A 15,231-nucleotide genomic window follows, 5' to 3' on the forward strand; every position below is an offset into this window, starting at 1 on the left:
ACTCATAAATTGAGTTTTTGGTTGTATGCCTATTCTCAGTCTTATTGTTCAGTCTTTTTGTCGTGACCAAGTAATAAAGTTCCTTTTTGGGAAACGTCCATCGAATAACCAAATATCAGAATATTGGCAGGGCTTACGGCCATTTCCTCACAAACTTCCCCTTTTCAACACTTTCCCTTTAGCAAAGATAAGAGTCTTACAAAGTTGGCTCAGTCTTCAAACTTCATTGATTTTACCTCATACACTACTGCACATCAAGGAATTTGACCAGTGGGACCAAATACGTGATTGATACCTGAGTTCTTTGTTTCTTGCAGTACGACACTAACAGACATTTGGAGTGGCTAAAAACTGTCAAAGAGTCTCATGGCTCGGTTGCTATGACGTCATTAGTGCAGGCGAAGACGATCAACTCCAGTGGTGTATATCTTGTGGGCCATTTGGATACCGAGAAAGGTCTGTCACCAGAACAAGGAAAACGATTGTCATTCAAAGATGTGATCCGACTGACGGTTCCCCTTAGAGAAGGAAGTGAAAAGGAGCAGAGAAAAACTTATTCGATTGACGAACTAAAGACTTGCAGAGTAAACTGATGTTGATCGCAGGAAAGGCTGAAAAAGGGAAGGATGATCGTGGAGCAGTTCGTTAGGGTAAGCGAAAATACAATAGTTTTGAGGACAGTTTTTTCCAGTGAAGTTGTTGCCTGATACGTATTTATTCGATTGAACGCCGCGGGGTTTTTTTTTAATTTTTTTCTGATTCGAGTGCGACGTTATTTACAATCCAATTCATTTCTTGCAAACATTAGTATGGTAACTGACCATTTTGATTTTTATAAAAAGAAACATATTTTAGAGCTTGTTTCAAAAGTTATTTTCTAAAGCGTTCTCAATTTCACAATTTGCATGTTAATACTACTGCAATACATGAAAAGTGAAAAAATATCACTCAATTTCAATGTCACTCTCCTCTTCATGATCCGAGTACTAATGATGTAATGTCGGATATGCTTCCTCGATATAAAAACTGGTACATTCAAAAGGATTTGTGTCTGATTCACTCAGAATTTCCAAATGCGATCGAAGCGTTGGTCGTCTACTGCCTTTCGATCCGTCCACGGGAAGGTTCAACGCGCAGCTTGAGATAGATTTTTTTTTTGATGGCCCCTGTGGGTATCTCTGCACAGGAATCAAGAACCGGCAGCAAAATGGTTCTCCTCGAGGTTTCTTTTAAATTTCCAGCAGCTGTTATTTCCGTTAATTCCCTCAGTACCCAGCCATTTATCATACTTTTCAGAGGAAGCGGCCTTGAACGGCTTGCTTTAGCAAACGTCCAGTGGCTAGACATACTTGGTGCACTCCTGGCACAGTTACTCGGTCGTTTTTTTTTTTTTACTGCAATGCATAAGTAATACTATCTTCAATGAAGCACTCGATGTAGTCCCAGGCTAATAGCGATCAACCATCAACCTGTCTATCATTGCCTTGGTAGTCAACAATCTCTTTGCGTTCTTTTTGAAGTTTATTCGAGGGCGATGTTTATTGATATTCCTGCTCTGAAATGTGGCGTTTATGGAGGGCAGCGTTTAATCGATCGATTAAATTTGGTATGAAAAACTAAGTTTTTTTTTATCAAATTATAGAATCTTGAAGGTGTCATGCGTTTAGCAACTGCATACATCGACCTCTTTGAATCTGGTTACATTCATCGTATGAATTGGAGCCAAGAATATTACTGTAGCAAAGATCAAGTCGCGGGCGAGTCTGTTGCGAAGGAATTGGATGATGAAGAGAGCTCCTTCATGGAAACGTGTTACAAAACTGGAAGAAGAAGGTCAGTGATGCAAGGAAGGCGTATCAAGAATTGAACTTCTTCACCACGCAGCAGTTGATGACACTGAGAAAGAAATCGCCACAGTTTGCCACAGCAACGACCTCGCTATGAACAACATTCAAGTGCTCACTTTGCTGGAAAGTGTTCGTCCCAGTTTGACCAGCGAACACCTAAAATCAGCCATAGAGCGTGCTTTTAAGGACGCAGAATTACTCGAGAACCGCAGAGGAACAGCGGAGCTGCCTTCGTTCACTCATGTTCCTTCAGACGATGAAATAGAGACTCGCAAGTCAATGTTTGACAACAACAACCACGCGAGCACGAGTTTCTCAACAGCAACCAGTACGTGTCGAGTACAAACTATATCTGTCAAGAAACCGAAGCCAAAGGAACATCAAAGATTCAAAGTTTCTTGAATGCAGCTGCCGATGATGGTTATTCGGAGCAGATTGCGTTGGCTGCTATGGCGAGGCTAGGTGTTGACGCAGAAGAAGACGACTTACTGTTGTGGTGTCTTGAAGAAGCCGACGAGGCTGATATCGAGGCTCTTTACGAAGATGCGAAGCAAAATCCCATGATTGCCCGAGAATTCTTCCCAGAGGGGGTGGAGTCTGTTGATCAGGATGTGCCAGCAGAAGATTTCTGGTATGTTAGTTATACCAACTAAATTAACTTTGGCGCAACAAGGAACATCATCGTAGAATAACTATTTAACAAATAGATTCCAAGTTGCCGTGCGTCTGTTCAGTAATAGATCACAGATGACGTCAAAATGTGGTAAGGACAAAAAAATGGCACACGAGGCACAGCCGAGTGTGTCACTGATGTTCTTACCACATTTTGACGTCCTCTGTGATCTATTACTGACAGACGCACGGCAACTTGGAATCTATTTGTTTATATAATAAAGACTTAAAATATACGGGGAAAAAAGTTTTAATGATGACGTCATCTATACGTCTGTCCTCCAATAGATCATAAGTTAAAACCAATCAGAATGCGTACATAACTGAGCTTATTATATAAAAAGTATTTAATCACAATTACTTGAAAATATTAGCGTTAAAGAGAAAGAGCTAATGTCACTGTTTTGCGTAGGATGCTTCCTTTTTATATAAAAGTTGCAATTTGTTATAAAGTGAGAATAAGTAAGCTTAACAGTACTATGTCAACTTGATGGTTTTCGAGATAAGATATGAAAGCAACCATCAAAAATTGAGATTTTGTTATTTTTCTTTTACTTCAGTGAAAACGAAACCGACACAGACCAGGTATTGGAGATGTCGTCCACGCCTGCTGAAACCATTTTTGGAGAGCACGCGGTTAGCAAAGACGAAGATAACGAAACAGAGATCAGTCAATATCTTACTCACTCAGCTTGGAAACATCCTAAGAGAACTTTCAGTTCTAGGTAAAACGCTCACTTATATTCATGTAAAACAGCTAAAACCGCTGCTGAGTGAATGAAAAATGTTCAGCTGTGATATCAAAATTATCTCTTTGCTGAACCATGAACGTGATATTAATTTCACATTTCAGGAATTGGAGCGACACCTCGCACTTTTCCAGCATTCTTAAAAAGGGGACGACCCAACCTCATGCTTGTTCCTAAAGGTAAGTCTAACAGGAACTCAGGGAGCACCTAATCAGATCAGTACAATGGATTAAAGTTCAATAACTAGAATCATTTTGGTCTTGCTGCCATGTATTCCCCATCGTACTTCACATGACAGCAAATTTTCTCTACTATGATTTGTTCTTTGTCCTACCCATTTTGTTGTAGATGACATCCTTGCTACAGTCCTCGCCCTTTATATGCATGACAAAAAGCAGCCTTTGCCAAGCCATGAAGAGGTGCTCCTTTGCACTCCTGACACCACCACAGAAGAGGTACAGTGTACATTTCGGAAGAATTTTCCCAATATATATTCATATTTTCATACCGTTAATAGTAAAATGAGTCGAGGAGCATAGTTGCTTAAAACACCGCATCTTGATTCTCATATCCAGCAGATTGAGGAAAGTAGGGAAATTTCCCGCTTATGAGTTGAGTGGCTCAACCATTAAAATTTGTTTCCTTCTATCTGTTTTTCCTTTAACGTAGATCGAGTTGCTATGGAGACGTGCAATAGGGGACATGGAGGACCGCTTTTATTGTCTCGCACACACGCAGATGTGTTGGATTTTTCAGTCAGTAAGCAGGCAGTGGAAATGCTTAGGTGTAGTGACACGGGGACTTGCTGGCAAGACTGGAGAACGTGAGTTTGACTTGAGTTAAATGACATGTTTTTTCATTGGAAGGTCAAGTTTATGGATATGAATCGTCAGTGGTTTCTGTTACTTATCAGATTATGGCATGGTAGTAATCTGCAGTAGCGAGAATGAAGATCGTGCCAACGTAGTAGCAGCTCTTGATCAGTATCGTGTCGCTGCTCCACCTTGTCCTTCGCCAGATGACTTGAAAAGTTACCTCAAGCATCAGTTCAAAGCACCTCCTTCTCAAAACGGTTACATCAGTGGTAGTAAGATTACTTGGACAACAGCTGGATCCTTAGACCCAGAAAAGTAAGTTTTCGCTGATGTTCCTAGAGATTAAGACAGTGGGAGGCCTCCATCCCGGAGAAAAAAAAAAAAATGTGCGGGAAAAAGTTTTCCCTTCAATACAGGTGAAAGAAGCAAAGTTTGTAGAAGTGTTTTTTTCAAACTGACTGAAGTCTCTGTTCCTAGAATGGAAGATTTCAAAAAGAGAAACTCTGTTGTATGGTCCAAACGGTATGGTTCGAAATAGCGGGCTTCTTTTGATGAGGATTGGTGCAGCTAACATGCTGATTTTTTTTTTTAGACTCTCCGTTCGAGTTGTCTCATCACACCGAGGAGGTTTGGGAAAGACTCTGTTTGTTCGTCGCTTAACAGAACAGTTGCCTAACCTAACCTCGTAAACAACGACATGGTTATGACAAATTTACGGAGAAAGGACTCAAAAACATTCTTGCACGTGACCGTGCCTCTTCATGGGAATTCCACAGACTCGTCGATGCTTGTTGATGCACACTTCTTCCGCATGCAGTGAAGGCAAATGTACCGCTGTCCCGTATATTCCACCTGGACGTGTCACCTTCGGTAAGATGCTAAACGTATGCAAGTTGAAACTTGAATTAATATTTCCAGTGGCCAACACTTGTAAAATGCCCAACCGGAGCGTGTCTCAGTTGCTTATCTCAATATTTTATGACATGTTATGTTCTCCTTTTAGATGAGACGTGGTTTGGACGCCCTTATTTTCAACCTTCTTGTCCTTGGCTACCTTTGTGACAAGATGGGGAGAGTGTGGAGGAGACGAAGCACAGACTTGTACATCATTGAGATTACGACCACTGCACCCCTACCCATGGGTTTCACTAGGGAGGAAGAAGGTCAAAGTCAAGGGGTGAGTGAAAAGTTGGAGAGAGGGTGAATGTCATCTATAGATATTAAATCAAAAGAATAATGCAGTAGCACAATCAGGGAGAGGTGCTTCGTCCATTGTTTTGTTGGTGAATTAAAATTTCAGATGCTGAGAAGTGATTTAAATATCCGTTGCTTTATGGAAAGTAGCTCGTGTCCTTCACTGTCTCTTCTTGTGATGTCTACTATTCTTTTGATTTTCAGAGACAATGTGGAAAAATCCACAATGTCTAAGCGGCCAGTTTATGACCTGCTACCAACTATTGAGTGTCAAACACCAAGAACTGTTCTCTGCTGTTTAGCAGATACTCCAGGTATTTAACTGAGATTCTCCTTCAACAAGCAAGGAGTAGTTGGTTCTTAAGTGTTTCCTTGAATTTTTTTTTAGATAAACAGGACTGTAATCCACTGTTTGACGTCAAAGAGTTTCGAAACGCGCCGTTCCAGAGGGTTTATCAATATCTGAAACTGTCAAATGAAGGAAAGAGTCTTGACAACTTTACGTTTTCGCCAGGAAATGTGGATGAAGATCAAAAGACATGCCTCATGCTCCTTCTTAGGTTTGTTGAACGTACCTAATTGAATGTTCTAAACGTGTTAACAGATAGTGTTTTCAATTCGTTCTTTGCTGAAAGGTAAATAACACAATTTAAGAATTTTTTATGCTGCTAGCGTGCGTATATTGAGTTATGGATGCACGCGGAAAGTTTGGAGAGCACGAAAAATGCGTAAGAGTAGCTCGAGGCGTAGCCAAGAGCAACTCTAGCTTTTTGAGTGTTCTCCAAACTTCCCAAGTGTGCGTTGTGAGAATTTGCACTCTATCACAATAAAAGGCTTCTTCGCGCAGATCCTTGTTGTCGCTCTGTTATAAAAGAATTTGCATGCTTTTAACTGTGCGTATATCGAGTTATGGATGCACTTGGGAAGTGCTAGAGTTGCTCTCGGCTGCGCCTCGAGCTACTCTCACGCATTTTTCCAGGTTCCCGCGTGCATGCCATCTCCAATCTTCCCGCGTGTATCCATAAAAGATTACGCACGCCAGCCTGAACAAATTCCTAAATGAAAAATGAAGCCTGAGATGAGAGAGGTTTCTTTGAAGGGAGACGTCCCTTTCCAACTGCATGCTTAGGCACAACATGGAGGAAAGGATTATTCTCTCTTTCTTTTTGAAGGTTGTTAAAATAAATTGTTTGGTCTGCCATCATAGTTACTCACTACTGTTTAATTTGCAGAAATTGTGGTATTCCTGATCCCTCGTGGTCAGAGATTCGTCATTTTGTGAGTTTCTTGAACTCGCAGCTCCGCGACTGTGAACAAAGTTTTTTTTGTGACATGCAGCTGATGAGGGCTGTTTTAGCAGGACCCAATGTGCTGAATCTTGAAGGTTTCCGCTCCTTTGTTGTGCGCTTTATGATACAAATGTCAAGGGTAAGCTAGCTTTTCAAATTTTTGCTCACCCAACTTTCTTATAGCGTCTGCTGACTCCAAATAACTTGGATACTGGGTTTTGATTTATTAACGTGATTAGTGGAGCTTCTGAGTTTTATTACATCTTTTGGTGGCTTTGCAGCATCAGTGAGTACCATGAAGAGTTATTTCCTTTCCTTGTAGGATTTTGCTACTCCATCTTTGACAGAAGAGAACACTGTATTTTATACGGAGGACAACGCAGAGCTCGAGCGAAAAGAGATCGAACAGTTTCAACTTAGAAGACGCTGGGAAAGCAGGTGAGAGCTTAACTGTTTTTGCTATAATTCAAAACTTCAGATTTTTATTAATTATCGCTGCCATTTGTTTTGTGACGGGTTAACTCAGACAGGTTAACTTTCACGTAGCAATCGTATTGCGAGCTCGCTTTGTGCTAAAATTATTAGATAAGGACTATATCCTCTCTATTAATCTCCCATGTTTTGAACGCAGTGTGTCTGATGTTTTTCTTTTGTTATTCAGTCCTCACCCCTACTTGTTCTTCAACCAAGACCACATAACTATGACGTTTCTTGGTTTCTTCATCAATTCCGTCGGTGATCTTGTTGATCCCAAACAAGTCAAACGTTGGAGAAAGGTTTAATGTCCAAACCCTTGCGAAATGGTCTGCAAGCCAACGTGTCGATTTTGCAACAAACATAGAGACCTCCAAGAAGTAAGTGCCAGACAAAATAAACCCATTTGTAGGTATTTGTCTTTGAAGAAGAGTTATTACAATTAACCTTGGTTCCTTTAGGAGTCAAGTTATGAATTTTTTCTTATGAAGTGTATGGTAAGACTGGCAAAGCTCGTGGAAAAGGGATTCATGCATACGGCATTTAGGGGAGAGTTCTTCCGGCCTAGATACACCTCGTAGAGGGGAAAGCAGCATTTCACCGAAGCTTTTAGTTCCTACGTGACAGTTTGTTCCAGTGTGATGAATTTTGTACAACATATTAACTCTGTTTTAGAGAGGACAAGATAAATCAGTTATGTTCTGTGATGGGGGTAAACTGGTTGTACGATCCAGACATAGCCTATGAATTAACTACAGACAATGTCAAGAAGATTCTGGCTATTCACATGAGATTCAGGTAAGAGGTGGTGATGTATTGTTTTTAATAATTCCCTTTTCATTTTTAAGACATTAAGGTCAGACTATGCAAGGGGTAGAGCAAAAATTCAACTCTCAGTTTAAATGGCAGCGAAACTGAAACAGATCGAACACAAACTCTAAACACGCTTTTAACACTATTTTGCCTTTGCCTGACAAAGTGAATGGGTTTTCACTCACTTCTGAGCTTTAACACTTACAGATGCAACATCCCTGTGATCGTGATGGGTGAGACTGGTTGTGGTAAGACCCGTCTCATTCGATACATGTGCGGCTTACAAGCAGGGCCTGAAGGACCCCGGAACATGCTTCTCGTTAAGGTAAGTTGATTATAGATTTCTAATATTTATTTCTACCAGCAGAGTCCTAACACCATATTTTGGGTGGTGATAATAGCGGATAATATGTTTTAGGTTATGATGGTGGCTATTGGGATGAAATGCTTTTGGTGGAAGTTGTCGGTGGTGATAAAACTGGTGATGCTTCTCTTCGGAATGTTGTGTATCGACGATAATGCGATTGCTGCATGTTGCAGATGGGGGGACGCCGTTGAGGTAGTGATTACGCATTTTGGTGACGATCTCATCTTGATGGTAATGGTGATCGTGGTGAGCCAAGTGTTAGCGATGGAAATTGAGATAGTTTTAATGGTTCGGTTGTCCGTGGGTGTGGTGCAGATGGTGGTTGTGGTGGGGATGGTGTTGATACTGCTGGTGGTAGTAGTGGTGGCAAAATGGGGAGAGAAGGGGTATTGCGGGAGAGTGTAAGGGTGGTGTTGCCGTTGCTGATGGTGTTTGGAAAAGTTGGGCTATTAGTGGTAGTTTTTGTTGATGCTCCTGCTGCATATGGTTGTGGTAGTGACTTTCATCGTGGAAGTAGAGCTGCTGTGGTGTGCTCCCTCTGGTTGTAGGGAATCTCTCCTACAAAAATAATTTCAACGTAACACCTACTTTACAGCTACATCAGTTTCGTCATACACCACTTTCTTTTCAAGGTTCATGGTGGTACAACATACGAAGATATCAAGCTCAAAGTTCACCAAGCAGAAGAAAAGGCCCGCGAAAATCAAGACAAGAATATTGACACGTTTTGTTCTTTGATGAAGCCAACACTACAGAGGCTTTGACCATGATTAAGGAAGTTATGGTCGACCGAAGAATCAATGGTCGGCCTATTGGACAAGGGCTAGAAAGGCTGCAGTTTATCGCTGCCTGTAACCCTTACAGAAGGTAAAACATGTGTCTTCCGCTCCAGCTTAGCTAAGCGTAAAGTGTCTTAGAAATGAATGGTAAGAGCAAAGTGTTGTTTCCATATGTATTTCTAGGCACACAGATGACATGATCCACAAGCTGGAGTCAGCTGGTCTTGGATATCACGTGAGAGCAGATGAATCAGAAGATCGGCTGGGTAGGGGACGTTATAGGGTTGAATTTCCTAAGAATTTTGTTTGAAAATGATTTTGAGAAAAGAAGAGTGTTAACGGATCTATTAATCACAGGTGATGCCTTGTTCAGAATTGTTTGTGAAGCTTCAATTTGAATGATTCCTAAAAAGGAGGAACTTGCATACCAGGTAATGTCCCATCGACAGTTCCCTATTGGCTGACTCCCCGGCAAGTGCGACAGGCTCCGATCATCTAAGTTGGGTTACACCCTGGAAAAAAAATAGTCGCAAAACAGGGACATTGTGTCTCACGTGCAAATGCGGTAAAGCATAGTAGTGAATTAAAAGGTCGTTTGGTAATTATTTTTTGTAATAATTGTTGTCTCACAGGTCATATCCCATTACGTCATCTCGTCTACCGTGTACACGCCCTCCCTGGGAGCATGCGCCCGTTGATATGGGATTTTGGTCAGCTGAAACCAGATGTAGAAAGACTATATACTAACCAGATTGTCAGCCGTTACGTAAGTATTCTAATAGTCCCTCTGAACTCAAAATATGATCTTTCTAACCCATAAACTATCAGTCCTCTGTCACATATTTTATTATTGGAACTCGAGATATGTGTATTTTATCTGAGATTTATTAAAGACATAAAGATAAAAAAGAAATGAATCTAAATGTGACATGTTCAAGAGACCTGAGTGAACATTTTCACTGAACCCAAGATAGGGTTAGTGGAAATAAACATTTTGATTCATGGTACGAGGCTGGAGGACAGGAGGTACGGCATTTAGTTACTTATATCCCTCTAATTTTATGAATAAATTCTTAAGGAAATGAAACATCAGTCTACAAAAAGGGTAGGGTTGTTGCTTTGTCTTTTTCCGTATTCTGGAATAACCTCGAGTGAAGAGAGCAAACGCCACTTTACTCCCCCTCGACTATCTTTCATACAATTTGATTTTACTTATTTGTGTTTTTTTGACAGATTCTTCACGAAGGACAACTAGGAGGAGACTCTTCGACAGTAGAAGCAGTCGCTGAGGTTCTGGCAGCCTCGCAAAAATATATGAGAGATCAATCGGTGCGTGAAAAGTTTTAGAACACTTTTTTTTGCACATTAGATGCATTAGTGTTATAAATTGCTTTTTTAATCACACGGTGGCGGTGCAAGCCCAAAGAGAGAATAACCTTTTTTTTTTAATCAAGGATGAGTGCAGCTTTGTTAGTCTTCGTGATGTCGAGAGAGCCATGCAAGTGATGGTCTGGTTTTATAAGCACGTGGATACACTCGGTAGACTTATGAGAAAGGTTACCGCTGAGCAACGAAGGGAGGAAGGTTAGATATCGATGAAGATGATGAAAGAGGAAGAGATGTAATAAAGCCATTTAACATTTTATGCTCCACTAAGTAAAATTTTACCGAAAATGAAATCCCACGGAATGTCAGAATGAGCTATTCTCGAGTCTAGAAATCCTCTCAAATCGGTGGAAAATGTTTCTTGAAAGTCAGTTTTTTTGCATGATAATTGGACTAAGAAAGATGGTAAACTCTGAACACAGTCCTCGTTTTGGGGACTTTGGACGTGCCTTATTGAGTTATTGTATGATCCTTCAAAAATAATGATCCGGAATGAATTGTTGAAAATTTGATGCTATAAGACATCATCTTGCTTAAACCAGAAATAGGTGTTTGTATTATTGAGGAAGTCCAATTATGTTTGAGGGGTACAAAGTGGGGCCGCAAGAATTCTGTTAAAAGTATCATCATTTTGTATATTCCGCAGGATTCAATCACACCTCTTACCCGTGCCCTGGTACTCGCCATTGGTGTCTGTTATTATCCATGCCAAGCTTCAGGATCGGCGTGAAGAATATCGCACTGTCGTGGCACGCAGCTTTAAGGCGCCATGTTCGCTTCCAGGTGGTCACAAGCAGATACACCGTGAGATTTCAAGGTATGAGGAGAGTCTAATACAACGTGGTCTACTTCATGCGAAGGAATCATGACCCAGCCTTTTGGACCTTTTATGTACCAAAATAGAAAAACATTTACTGCGGCCAGTTAATGGATAGTTATAAAAAGTATATTTTTAAGACAAAGAAAGGTTTTGATCCATATGTATGATTAACAGAAGTCTGATCAACAAGAAAACAGATTTGTGGAGTTCGGGTTTTTTACTCACACCTTTGCCGTCTTTACCATATGTAAGCAAGCAATGTACCTTACGTGTTCCAATTTTGTCTGTGATAGTTGTCAAAAAGCTGTGCTAAATGAGTTGGATCTCGGCCCCAACATCGCTCGCAACACAGCCTTGAGCGAAAATGTGTTTTATGATGGTGGTGTGCATTGAGCTCAGGATCCCATTATTTGTGGTTGGAAAACCAGGCAGCTCAAAATCTTTGGCGAAGACGGTTGTTGCCGATAACATGCAAGGCGATGCTGCAAGATCGCAATTATTCAAGACCTTCAAGCAGGTTATATGACCATTTAAGATACACTATAATGTCATATTCTTCTTTTTCCCTAAGGGAAGAGCAATTAGGATCGATGTAATGGGAATTCGTAGGAGATATGTTGATCTCGCAGTAGTCGATATCCTGGTTACATTTATGTTCGAGCTCTTGGCTGGGTTATTATGTTGACTTGGTCAAGACACGTTACTATAACAGCTTCTTTCTGCATCAAAAAAGTACGAATGGAGACCAAATATACTTTCAGGGAAACTCGATGAATTGTTTGGGGATATATTCAGCTATTCGCTGTTTGGTCACCATTGGCTTTGCGCGGCTTCGCGTAAGTCCATAGTACTTTCTGCTCTAAGCGTTTTTGTAATTGGGCGGTACACAATGCAAAGAAGAAGTTAATCTCAGAGTCACACCAAGCACACTTTACTACCCCTTCCCAAAAGAGTTATATGTGTAAGCATGGCTTATGTTTACCTCAGGGTCCTTTTTAAAAACAGTAGAATATTTATTTCATGGTAGTTTCACATGGTCAATCATACCAGTGCAGAGTCCTTAATATCGACCCCTGAGGGTATCCGTGGGCGCAACTTCCTAGCATGTAGCAAGTTACGGAGGGGAAAAATCCAGACAAGTTTGGTTTCAGTGGTAGTCCCTTGATGAGGTTGGTTTGGGCAGAAGACTCTCCTCTCATGCCTCTGAAAACTTTACATCCATTGCTCGAGGATGGTGTACAACCGCTGATGACATCATCGGAGACTGACGAGAAACCGCAGCGCGTAGCTTTCATTGGAATCTCAAATTGGGCCCTGGATCCCGCCAAAATGAACCGTGGAATCATGCTCTCGCGTGTGGTTCCAAGCAGGGGAGAGCTTATTGACAGTGCTATGTAAGTGAATTGTATGGTATCCTTTTGCTCTTGCACTCATGTTAACCCATGCAGAAATGTTATTGCGGCTGTGCAATATTTTTCGTTGGACTTTATGAAAACCTTCGTAACTATGGTAAAGAATAATTAAGACTAAAATTTATCAAATTGGTTTTGATCTCCGTAAAAATGGTAGTCATTAGAAAAAAATTGTAGTCCCTCCACCCACTGTTATATGGTGATATCTCGAAAATCGATATCAGCCAATACTCTCAGCACGATAACACATTAAAATTCCCAAAGTATTGAATTCCTTTTTACAATTTTGAGTATTGTTTTCCATGGGAATTTGCTCCACGGATGACGTGGTGAAGCTCTTATCCTGCCTCTCATTTCTCACCTGCCGCTGATAATGCAGAACTTTACAAGGAACAGAAACATTTTGCAACATTAAAAAATGTGGCAAAGAAGAATTTTTCGGTCTCCGGACTTTTTACAGTTTGATATCTGAGAGAATATATTTTACATATTCTTTTTAGCTCGCTTATTTAACGATGAATTTACTTGGAAATTATGTGCTCGAAGTGATTCACCTCTTTTTTTCTCTTTACGCAAGCCTCATAAGATGGTGTACGCAATCGCTGCAAAATCTCAACAGAGACCTCGGTGGCATGAACTAGAACACGCTATCAAGAGGAACTTTGGTGGACTGATTGAATGAGACCCTGTAGAGATATTCAAACGCTACTATACCGAAAAAGATGTAAGTTGACGTACAGAACACTATTAAGCTAGTGTCGAACTTGTTTCTACATTGCGTTCTCTTTACTTCATTACGATATACCCAGTCAAAAAGCACTGCAAAATGGTCCATTAAATCATGACCATACATGAAACTTCGATCCCTGGTATCAATAGAGAATTATTTACATCAGATTTAAGGGATTTTTATTTTTACCCGGTTGATACATGTATGTTTAGCTCGGAAATTGAGTGAACACTAGGCATGATCTAATTACTTGCTTAACCTTACTTTTTCCTTGTCAATGAAGGATGACTACGTAGCCGAGATCCCCACAACATAAGATTGATCGAGGCAAGTCTTGGAAGGGAAGACGTAGCAGATAGAGCCAATTTCAGGTACATGTTTAGCTCATCCCGACCCAATTTTTTATTCCTTCGTTTGTTGATTCGTAGAGTCGTTTATAAGTAGCTGACATAAAATAGTGACGGTGTAACTTTTCATGTTAACTAAATGTCTTACAGTGAAAACCGTTACCTTCTGCTTCTGACTGAAAACTACGCCGCCTTACCCATCATGCAGCAACATCTTTTGAGAACAGCGGATGATGCAGTCATCATCTTTGGAAGTAGTTTTCCTAATGACCAGGAATACACTCAGGTAAAAATCATGGGAGAAAAAACTATTTTTATATCTTATGACCTTGGTAATACTCCGCTCAACTTCAGAAAACACATAAACAAATATTGTTACAAAGGAATTTAGTTTCATTTGCAAATCGAGAGATTATTGTTTCTGTTGTTCCGTACCGGAGTCCTACAGTAAATGTTTAAATGTACAACTTAGGTCAATAACTTGATATTCAGATTTGTCGCAACATCAATCGCATCAAGGTTTGTATGGAAACAGGGAGAACAGTGATCCTATTGAACTTGAAAGTCTCTACGAGAGTCTGTACGACGCCTTAAATCATGTATGAGATATCCGTTGCAAATATTGTAATTTTGTTGTTAACATTCGCAATGCCTCTCTTTCGTTGTTGTATTACTATATTAAAAAGTATTGTAACTACTACTGTATATGTTTAGTCGTATCTTCAATGGTATTACAACATGTGCTGAAGTGGAAAAGGCTTCGAAATGTTAATGCCTCTCTTCGTTGTTGTATTACTATGTTAAAAAGTATTGTAACTATTATTATACATGTTTAAGTCGTATCTTCAATGGTATTACACATGTGCTGAAGTGGAAAAGGCTTCGAAATGTTAAGTCTTATTTATTGGTATGTTGTCATTTCTAGTATTATGTTTACTTTGGTGGACAGAAGTATGTGGATCTTGGGCTTGGTACTCACCGCGTCAAATGTCGTGTTGATGATGTCTTCAAGTAAGAATTTTGGCTAATTACCGACAATCAACGTCAAGATTAGTTGATACATCATGTTTGAATAGTGCTATTTATGTGTATAGTAGCACTCATGTCTCTTCCTCATTCTAAATCATTGACAAGACCCCTCCCCCCATTCAATGTTACCCGTATGTAGCTGAAGGTTCATGGAATCACGTTTCAACGTTGTTTTGGGAGGAAGGGGGCGAGTAGATTAACTTGACAAGTGCAAACGAGATAAAATTGAAGTACTAGGGGGTTAAATAAGGCAACGTGTCAACAATTTTGTCGCTGATTGTAGATAATCTCGATTGTTACGAACATTTTATTATTATTAGGTCAAAAACTGTTTTTTTGTGTTTACTGGTGAGCAAATTCATGAAAGGGAGCAAAAAAAAAAAAACCCTAATTTTACCTCGTTCCCAATGTTCTCTCAAAGTGCCCTCGTGGCCCAGTGGGTAGTAACGTCCTCCATAGTGTCGACCGAGTGTCTTTCTAGTGTCGAATCCTGTGTAATCCATTGTGA

The 15,231-nt window shown here is 40.3% G+C and overlaps 1 pseudogene; it reads left to right on the plus strand.

Annotated features, from left to right (window-relative positions):
- Positions 1-15,231, plus strand: part of LOC136280511 (E3 ubiquitin-protein ligase rnf213-alpha-like) — a 42,720-nt pseudogene that overhangs the window by 3,031 nt on the left and 24,458 nt on the right.

Source organism: Pocillopora verrucosa, chromosome 4 (genome assembly GCF_036669915.1).
Source record: "Pocillopora verrucosa isolate sample1 chromosome 4, ASM3666991v2, whole genome shotgun sequence".
Lineage (NCBI taxonomy): Eukaryota > Metazoa > Cnidaria > Anthozoa > Scleractinia > Pocilloporidae > Pocillopora > Pocillopora verrucosa.